General features: G+C 35.4%; 1 pseudogene; it reads left to right on the top strand.

Moving 5' to 3' along the window:
• The window catches only part of LOC107703679 (adhesion G protein-coupled receptor E1-like), a 20,998-nt pseudogene extending 13,056 nt beyond the window's left edge, over positions 1 to 7,942 (top strand).
• The last annotated feature ends 2,496 nt before the right edge of the window (positions 7,943 to 10,438 follow it).

Consider the following 10,438-nt stretch of genomic DNA (forward strand, 5'->3'; position numbering starts at 1 on the left):
ATGCGATCTGAGGGAATCGCTGATGCGTCGCAGACGCCCGTGAAATATTTGGCATTCTAAATATCTGGAGCTGGCGGCGATTCACAATCATGCTGTGTGAAATTAGTTCTGACTGTAAAACACATCGGCGATGACCTACAGCCAATGAGCGACCAAGATACAGGGCAGCGGGAAGTTCGGGGAGGAGTTATATGAAACGTAGTTTGCGGACCAGTGTTGCCAAATCCGCGATTGCTGCCGGTTGTTTTTTATGTCAGCAGGTTGAAGCGACCCCAATAACGTGATATTTAGGCCCAGGAATGTGAATTTTACCAGGAGAACCCCGCCAAAAAAATGTGTATTTTACCCCCCTCTAAATCCAGCCTGATAAACCAGCTGGGAGATCAGCTAAAACCAGCCTGACCAGCTTATAGGCTGGTTTTAGCGGTTTTAGTTTTTTTTGGTACATGAAGGTTGATACGGTGGCCGAGAGAGCTCAATGTGCTGCAAACAGAAGAAACACCAGTAAATTAAGAAAACATCTTCATCAGTTTAACAACACATGCTGCAAATGCTCACAATGCTACCAAATACAGAAACGCGTTGCAAATAAGCACAGACCACGTCGGAAATGTATAGAAAACAATATTAGCTTCACAAGTTATTTTCTTGCATTCTAAATTAAACATCAAGACAGGTTTGGTGTCATTGGCAAACTTCATGAAGACAATGTTATATGCACATTATGCAAATAAAGTTACAATTAATTAAATCAATCAAAAGCTGAAATTCAACAAACATCAATGAATCTTTGGTGTCATTATGAAATGTTTGTTAAACATATTAAAGACAGTGATTTCTGTACAAATACACTTCCAGAAAAAAAAAACTAAATTCTTAAGGATTTGTCCTAAACATCTTGTTTTCTGAAAAATGCATCAGAATGAAGTGAGTAAACCAAGAACAAATATCTGCTGTTCATGCGATTCTGCTAGATCATTCATCTCTGGCAGACATCAGTATTAATCTGGAAGGTGGGATAAAGTAGCTTCGCACTGTCTTCCACAGTACTTCTCGATGAACCCTACTGAATGCCTTTGTAAAATCAACTAAATTAAATGCTTTGCTCTATAATATTCCTCAGGACAACAATTTGTTCAATGCACAATCTCCCACTTCAGTTGCAATCGGTACTGTGTGCACCACTGAGTTTATTGAAACACAGACAAGCATAAGAGCTAATAAACAATATATTGCTACACTGTAAAAAAAAATCCATAAAATTTACGGTAAAAAACCAGCAGCTATGGTTGCCAGAATTTTACCGTAAAAAATACAGTAGCAACGTTTTAGGTTTTACGGTTTTATCTTAAATTTACAGTTAAATACCGTAATTTCATTAACTGATATAATGTTAATATACCAACCTACTGAAGTACTGAAATCTGTTTTGTACCTTTGTAATACACTGATAACCACCAAATGCAGGTGGTGATGAGAAAGTCACATGATGAACCAAAGCCCATCACAAGCAGCTTTTAAATAATAACATATATAGAAGTGTCATTCACAGTGTCATTCACACAAACGCTAAACACCATCATGGTAACACACATGAAACTGAAATAATGCAATAAACATTCATTTAACAACATTAGGTGTAACACACAACCCTAATATGCAAAACTGATAAGAAAAAACTAAGAAACATAGTTATTTCAACAAAAAAACATCAAATTTGAAATGTAACGCAGGGAATTCTGGGAATGTCAATTTACGGTTATTCACTGTAAATTATACGGTATTTTTCACTTCCAAAAACGGTATACTACCGTAAAATTTATGTCCAATACATGTAATGTCCAATACAGTTTTCCACCGTATATAGTAGGGGAATTTACCGTTAACCATTTAACAGGTTTTTACTGTAGCATTTTTACAGTCTTTTACCGTTAAATTCACGGTCATTTTTTACAGTGTACTGTTTCTCTTCTGCTGATGGACTGAGCAGCCATTTTGGATTTTAAAGTTGGAGTTGTTGTGATTCCTCCAAAACTCAAAGTTGGAACTCCGACGTGGGAGGGCATTCCAGTTAAAAGTTTCTACTGGGAACTCAGAATTTCCAAGTGGAATTAACAACTAAGGAGAGTAGCTAGCAGGAACACAGGCTTACAGGAACAAGGAAAACCAAAAGGCAAAGAAATTAAACCGAAACTGTGACACTATAGACATTCTTTAAATGTACTAGTTTTTTTGTTTGTTTGTTTTTTTGACAGTGTGTCAACTTCATCACTCCTCAAGTTCTACAAAGATGGTAATTGTAAAAGTATTTAAACAATTCTGTGAAGAAGACGCCCGTGTCAATGCAAAAAAAACTGTCCTAAACTGAAATTTGTAATGTGCAGTTCGACCTGTTCTGTCTTATCAAGAATGTCTGAGGAAGTTTTCTTTTTCTTACAAAGAGCTGTACATAATCTCTCACTTGTGAGAGCCTGTTCTGAGAAGCTGTTTTTCCCAAATCTCAATCTACTCTTTTCTATACAGTGCATTTATACATTACATGTATTGCTCTAGAAGTTACTCATTTCAAATATAAATTCAAATACTAAACAAGCCCAGCTCTGGTTAAATCTGTTTGTGCATGATCATGTTGCCATGACCAAAAACATCCTGTTGGCATATTCCTCAGTTCTGTAGGTGGCTGTACATTATATACGCCAATCAGTGTTTTGTTTGTTTTTTCCCTCATATTCGTGTGTGAGGCAGCTTTGAAACAGTTCATAATTAGCGTGTGTAGAGCAGTTCAGTTTCTCTTATTCAGTTCAAACATTTAGAGAAAAACTGAGAGACTCTGAGTGGCAAAACAAACTGCAAGAGCCATAATTTAATTAATTAATTTATTTAGTCATTTAGCAGACGCTTTTATCCAAAGCGACTTACAAATGAGGACAATAAAAGCAGTCAAAACTAACAAAAGAGCAACAATATATAAGTGCAAATGACAAGTCTCGGTTAGCCTAACGCAGTACACGTAGCAAGGTGTATATATATATATATATATATATATATATATATATATATATATTATACACACACACACACACACACATACACACAAGAATTAAAATAGAATAGAAAGTGTTAGAGTTAGAGGGTCAAATAAAGGTGTAATAATAATGGCACCAATGTATAATAGTCAGTCTAAAATGTAGACTCTAAATTAAATAACCTAACACTTAATTATATAGTAATTCTAGTTGTTAAAAAACATTAAGTTGGTCCAGGGTTGAGAACCCCTGGTTTAGTCCTTTGCCTGCAGTATACTGACACGGGCCCCCCGTAGTAGGAATTATAGATTTATTTTTTTTCATTGCTTTGGCACAAAATGCATTCAGTGACTAAACCTTTCAGATGAAAAACACCAAAAACGCTGTACCTACAGGCCAATTTGCATGGTTACACATTCTATTCAAAACTGTTAAACTTGAGTTCAAAACCTCTAAGTTAATTAAAACAGCAATTTGCTACTTTTTTTTTTTTACAGAAATACCATGCTGAAATATATTCCAAATCTAAAAAATAACAAGTAGATGCACACTGTAAAATCCAGTAGTTTGCCTTACTTAGATATAATTAATTATCTTTACTTAGTTGCTATACTCATTAGGTTTTATTAAGTTACAGCTAATTTAAATGCAAATGAAACTATTTAATTACTGCTTTGAGTGATGCTTACTTTGTTCAAGTATCCACAAAGGAACCAATGACATTAATAAAGCAGTGAGAGGCAGCAGTGCACTAATATGTTGCTAATGTGCAAACAAAACAACAGAAAAAGAAGAAAATAAAAATGTTTTTGAGGCGGGACAATTCTTAATAGACTTTTCACTAATTTCCTCCATGTCTGCAGTTATCTTTCACTAGTTGCATTCACTCGTTTCCCAAAGTCATCTTGAATGTTGAATTGTCAATAAAACTGAAACATTTGAGAGAACATCACATAAGCTAACTTCATAAATTGATGTTGATTTTCCTAAAATGCTGTTGTTTGAACTCACCATTATAGTGATTAGTGTTCCCTTTGGTTGGGCACTTTGAACTTCATTGATATTATTATAATTTTGTTTCTATTGATGCAATATGAATTGGTTTCAAAGAAAAGGAAGTGATATATCGGTTGCTATTTGAAGGTGACCTAATTTCTAATGAATTCAGTAGTGTATTTCTCATGTTGATTCATGTTCTTTTACGATTTTATTTTTATTCATAAGCACCTTGTGAAGCTTTTAATTGGGTTGAAACAGTCTTTTAATATTTGTGGCAATATCTTGCAATCGACCAGGTTTGAGTTGCACACAGACTTCAACATTGCAAAATACAACAATGGTAAGAATTGAATTAAATTATTATTTTTTTTTTATTGTACCAATAACCATTTTATATTGCACTTTTTGTTGTGCTACTACTGACACAAACCAGCAAATAAAAGCAACAGTAAAACAAAGCAATTACATAATTCAATCATTCTGCAGACTCCGCAAGTTAGTAATTCTGAGTAGCTATACTAAGTCAAGAGTAAACCTAAAGTAAATTATCAAGTGCTCCCTACAGTTCTTTTTTAGTTACGAGAACTCGCATGTACTATACTAACTATACTAACTAAGCATTATGCTATTTTTAAGTAAGCCTGACTAATTAGATTTTACAGTGCAGCACAAATCCAACAGGTGTTATTATCCCACAGCCAAAGTAAAATTACTGCTTCACAACATCCCCTGTGATGCTAAAGCTTTAAAATGGAGACATTATCTTTCATGTGAAGTCAAATATTCATTGAAACCACACAATGATAAGATTAAACATCAATGGAAAAATAATATAAAACGACTGATCAATGAATGAATCAATTAAATTAGTATATACATGGTTTTTGAAGGTAGAAAATTAGAAACTCAGATGTTACAGAAACTATGAAAAAATACCCCCCGGTGTGTTTAAGGGACGTTCACAGACTGGGATGACTTGACAGACATGTTGAACATCTTCCTCAACAGGCTTTTGACCGCCGTCTTTATCATTTCACCACCAGAGAAGAAGTTAGAGAAATTAATTGTGTCTACACCCTGATCATATGTTGCATAGCCCTAGGCAACTATTCAAAATTAAACTCTAATAGATAGATAGATAGATCGATATTGACACTAAAGATGTCCTGATGTTGATTGTAGTTTGTAGTTCTGTTGGGCTGTGTGTTGGATGATGTTCTCGTCCTGATGACTGCATCATCTCCAGAAACCCATTTACTCACAACTACATGGAAGAAGAAAAAATAAATAAATAGCAACATTAAAACATTCAATATCAACATTTGTTATGCTTCCGAATACACTGGAAAAAATACTTTTGTTTTGTTTTTACACATTTTAAAATAAATATGGATTAAATTTCCGCAGTGAAGGAAAATTAAGAAATGGGAGCAAAAGAGACAGTGATTATAAAGCTAAATGATACTCACCTGCCACAAAACGCTTCCAAAATACAGCTGCATATTTCACATAAACATCCATCATCACAGCAGTCATCTTCACCGCTGTTCATAGCCTCTTTAGCCACCCCTTTGGCAGCCCCTTTAGCTGCTACTTGAAGTACCGTTATGGGAATATTTTTATGACACTTGCATGTGCAGTTATTATTGCAGTTGGCCTTGCAATAGCTACATCCTCCTTTGCTGTTGTTAGAATCCATAGCTTATCTAGCAGGTTTAAGTGATCCGTTTGAACCAGGGAGCTGATTTGGAAACTTCCTCAGATCTTATGAAGTATTTATCTGTGTGATCACTGTATGATTAGCATTAAATTGCACTGAATCAGCAGGCGTGTCCAGCCAATCAACTCTCGCATGGCTAAAATTTGCTTAAAAATCCTTGCATTCTGCCTTGACCAGATTCCACTCATAGATAAGTTTATTCCCAAAATTGCTTAATTATAGAGTCCGTTTGACAACTAATTTAGAAAACATTTCCCAAAATGTTTAGTAAATATATTACTCTTAATAACAAATTTGCTGCTGTATCATCATCCTGCTCATGCTAAACTGCATATGTTACATAATGATCTTCTGTCAACACTTAATTACAACAGTTATTTAGAAACAACCCAGTAAATACTAAAAAAAAAAAACATCTTACCTTTGGGGATTTGAGACTAAAGTCTAATGTAACTTTAAGAGGTGACTAGTATTTGATTGACATTTCAAACTTACATAAATATTTTTCTAGCGAACCAGCCCATCCTCCGTACTTTTTTTTCTCAATGTACATACCGTACACTAAATAAATAATAAACTCATGATTTCACTAAATAAACTGAATATGGCCATAAAGCCAAGTAAGTAAACTGTAAGTAAAATTATTAATTTTATAAGGATAAAGATATGTAAGTGTAATGAAAAAGGCATTCTCTCCTAGTAGGCAATGAAGGTAGCGCCTCCTCAAAATCAGATAAGGAAGTAACTCACATTACAAAAATAAAACAAAGCAAATATTACTGAATATGAGATTAAATTATGTATAAATCACTCATTTTTCTAAAGTGAAACTGTCCAAAAACAAAAAGAAACTGTGGAGAAAAGTCACATGAAATTTGAGAAGGGTCTGGTTGCAGACATATACAATTCACACTCTAGTAGTGTGTGTGAGAGACCGTATAGTAGTGTTAGTGTATGAGAGAGAGTGTGATAGTGTGTGTGAGAGACCGTATAGTAGTGTTAGCGTATGAGAGAGAGGGTGATAGTGTGTGTGAGAGACCGTATAGTAGTGTTAGCGTATGAGAGAGAGGGTGATAGTGTGTGTGAGAGACCGTATAGTAGTGTTAGCGTATGAGAGAGAGGGTGATAGTGTGTGTGAGAGACCGTATAGTAGTGTTAGCGTATGAGAGAGAGGGTGATAGTGTGTGTGAGAGACCGTATAGTAGTGTTAGCGTATGAGAGAGAGGGTGATAGTGTGTGTGAGAGACCGTATAGTAGTGTTAGCGTATGAGAGAGAGGGTGATAGTGTGTGTGAGAGACCGTATAGTAGTGTTAGCGTATGAGAGAGAGGGTGATAGTGTGTGTGAGAGACCGTATAGTAGTGTTAGCGTATGAGAGAGAGGGTGATAGTGTGTGTGAGAGACCGTATAGTAGTGTTAGCGTATGAGAGAGAGGGTGATAGTGTGTGTGAGAGACCGTATAGTAGTGTTAGCGTATGAGAGAGAGGGTGATAGTGTGTGTGAGAGACCGTATAGTAGTGTTAGCGTATGAGAGAGAGGGTGATAGTGTGTGTGAGAGACCGTATAGTAGTGTTAGCGTATGAGAGAGAGGGTGATAGTGTGTGTGAGAGACCGTATAGTAGTGTTAGCGTATGAGAGAGAGGGTGATAGTGTGTGTGAGAGACCGTATAGTAGTGTTAGCGTATGAGAGAGAGGGTGATAGTGTGTGTGAGAGACAGTATAGTAGTGTTAGTGTATGATAGAGAGTTTGATAGAGTATGTGAGAGTGTGTGAGAGACAGTATAGTAGTGTTAGTGTATGAGAGAGAGTTTGGGAGTGTGTGTGAGAGACAGTATATTTGATAGCGTGTGTATGTGTGTGTGAGAGAGTGTGTGAGAGAGAGTATAGTAGTGTTAGTGTATGAGAGAGAGTTTGATAGTGTTTGTGTGTGTCATCTAGTGTAGTGTATCGCCATCTAGTGTTCACACTTAAATTACATATCTTAAACGGGGAAAGTCATAAAACTTGATGTCTCTGAATAGTGTTCTTTAAATAAGTCACTGTTTTTTTTTTATCTCCTTATTTTCTTTCTTTCCCTCTCGTATTCGTCTATTCACCTCAGTATGTTCTTCCTCCTCATTCTCACCCATTTTTCCGTTTGTTCCTTCTCTATTTCTTTCTTTGCTCAGGCCCCAGATATCAGTGACATTCCCATTTGAAGCAGAAGACCTGATCTACTTCCTGATCTATTGTGTCCTCAATAATCAAATCAGACATCACTCAATTTACATGTGAAATCTGGACATGAGAGTCTATTACAGGTGTTTCCACGTATTCTATCAGAAACTCATCATCTGACACTACCAATACCTGAGGATACTGAGACTACAGCTTCAGGTTCGGAGAATAAAAAGTACTGCTGAAGTGCCATTAATACTCAGCTGATTTTATTTAACAGAATCAATATATTTGGATGCTAGAGTTTTTCTGAATTGCTAAAACACTAAACCCCAATCTCTGAACCAAATTCTCACTAGCTTAAACCAATTTGTCGAATAAAGCACTCTTTCTGCTAAACCTTAAACACGTTCAGGCAGTTAGGCTCTATTTGCAAATCTCATGCACTCTTTTTGCAAAACTCTAAACACATTCTCATTTACTTAAACACTTGTCACACTGTGATGCATTTGTGCTGCAAAATGCTAAACACACGCAGCAAAAGTTAAACACAACTAAAGCACAGTTGTTATCGTTTACACACAACGATCCAAAATTGGTCACACTTGTTTCTAATGATGTGATCAAACCAACTGTACCTAGCCAGTTCAGAGTGCACACATGACACAGGTGACTGAATCATGATACGAAGAATAGATGGAAACAATCTGAGAAGGAGAGGAGGAAGAGTACATGTAAGAAGTGGAGGATGAGGAGAGAAAGAGTAAGGTTTAGAGAGTGTTAGCAAGGCTGGATCTGTCAGACCAGAGGGTTTTTTCTCTTTGTCTACCAAAAAAAGACAACATTACTGTACTTGTGATGTGGACAAAGTCCTCCGGCTGGACTCAAACAAAAAGACATGATGTTGAGACAGAATTAATCTCTCATTGACCCTGATTTTACAATTGCACAACTTACAGTATTTGAGTGTACTGTAACAAGCTATTCATTCAGCGTTTTATTTGACCTTTTTGGTCTTTGCAGTTGGACTGCAGTATTTTTGCAGTATCCAAGTGCTGAATATATACAAACATTCAGTACTATTCAATATTCAGCACAATACTATTCGTGCAGTACATACAGTAAATATATTCACCTTACTCAGTTGCAATTACTGTACTATACTTTTTTACAGAATTGCAAAATTGTTTACTCATTACAATATACTTTTTTCTGTAATGTTGTTTGTGGAGTTGTTAAATCATTTCTTGAAAGATTTAATGATATATTTTATTTCAGTTGATTTCATCTAAAGCTGTGGCTGAAGTCAGTTGTAGTTCTTGTGTTTCTCTTTTCTTCAGTGATTCTGCTTGTTAACAGCAGCTGTTCATCTCTAAAGCACAATCATCACTTAATAATTCACATAATTATCTATAAGGAGAGTAAATATTTAACTGAACTGTATTGATGTGTTTTGGCACAAGAGAGATCTGTTAATGTAGTTTTGTGGGTCATCATTGTGCTGGAGAGTAGAGCCTGTGCTTCAGTCAATGATGAGCCGCAAACACCGATGTTCTGCTGCTGCTTTATTTAAAGGCAGTAAATGTGGAGTTGATGCAGTGATGATCTCTTTGTTAAGTACTTCAGCTCATACATGTGTACTATTGCTGATGATGAACTGCAGCGATTTGAGTTAAAGTCATGTTTTTAGTTACTTTACTATTATACATTAAGTGTTTGCAGTTTTATACAAAGAAACATTCCTTCTCAGTGGACTCAAATGAAATAAGTTAACCAAATGTTTACACACTATCACTGTCAGGATCCTGGAATGTTCTGTGTAGTGTTTTGCCCCCGTTTCTGTTCCTGTTTTTCCTTATTTGGTCATGTTCCTGTCCTCATTTAGTTTGATTATGATTCCTGACACTAGTAATTATCACAGCAGTGAAAAATGTCAATTGTATTTAATTTAGTCAATTGAATTTCACAACAAATGTTCTAATTTACTGTAAAATGTATGTATAGCATTACAAGTTCACAGTTGCTCTTGTAATTTCACTCATATTTATAAACACTTCTGTCATTTTACAGTACAATTGTAATTATTGATTTACAGTACTTTTGTAAATTTACAGTCTTACTGCCAGCCAAAATTGCCAGTAAGTTACTGTATTTTTTTTTTACAGTGTATATTTGTTTATAACATCCAGTTCAAGCTTTTTGTAAACATTTTATCTACAAAAATAGCAATATCATGACTGAACAGATCCCACAGGATACTCAAAGATTACACAGAATTAGACAGTGAATATAGACACAATTGTGAGACAGATACACACTGGGTTACTATTATGTTTTGTTAGTCTACATGTATTATTACCAGTGGTTACAAACACTGATTTTGAATGTCTATGACAATGTGTGTGTTGTACTCTAATTACTACTTCAAAAAAGTTAGAAATAAATGATCAATTAAGGTTGGTTTTGAACTCATCAAGACACAGGCAACACTAGGTCACAACAGAAACTCAAACCACACAGACATGTAACAGATATGA

The sequence above is a fragment of the Sinocyclocheilus anshuiensis genome, unplaced genomic scaffold (assembly GCF_001515605.1).
Source record: "Sinocyclocheilus anshuiensis isolate Anshui unplaced genomic scaffold, SAMN03320099.WGS_v1.1 scaffold274, whole genome shotgun sequence".
Classification (NCBI taxonomy): domain Eukaryota; kingdom Metazoa; phylum Chordata; class Actinopteri; order Cypriniformes; family Cyprinidae; genus Sinocyclocheilus; species Sinocyclocheilus anshuiensis.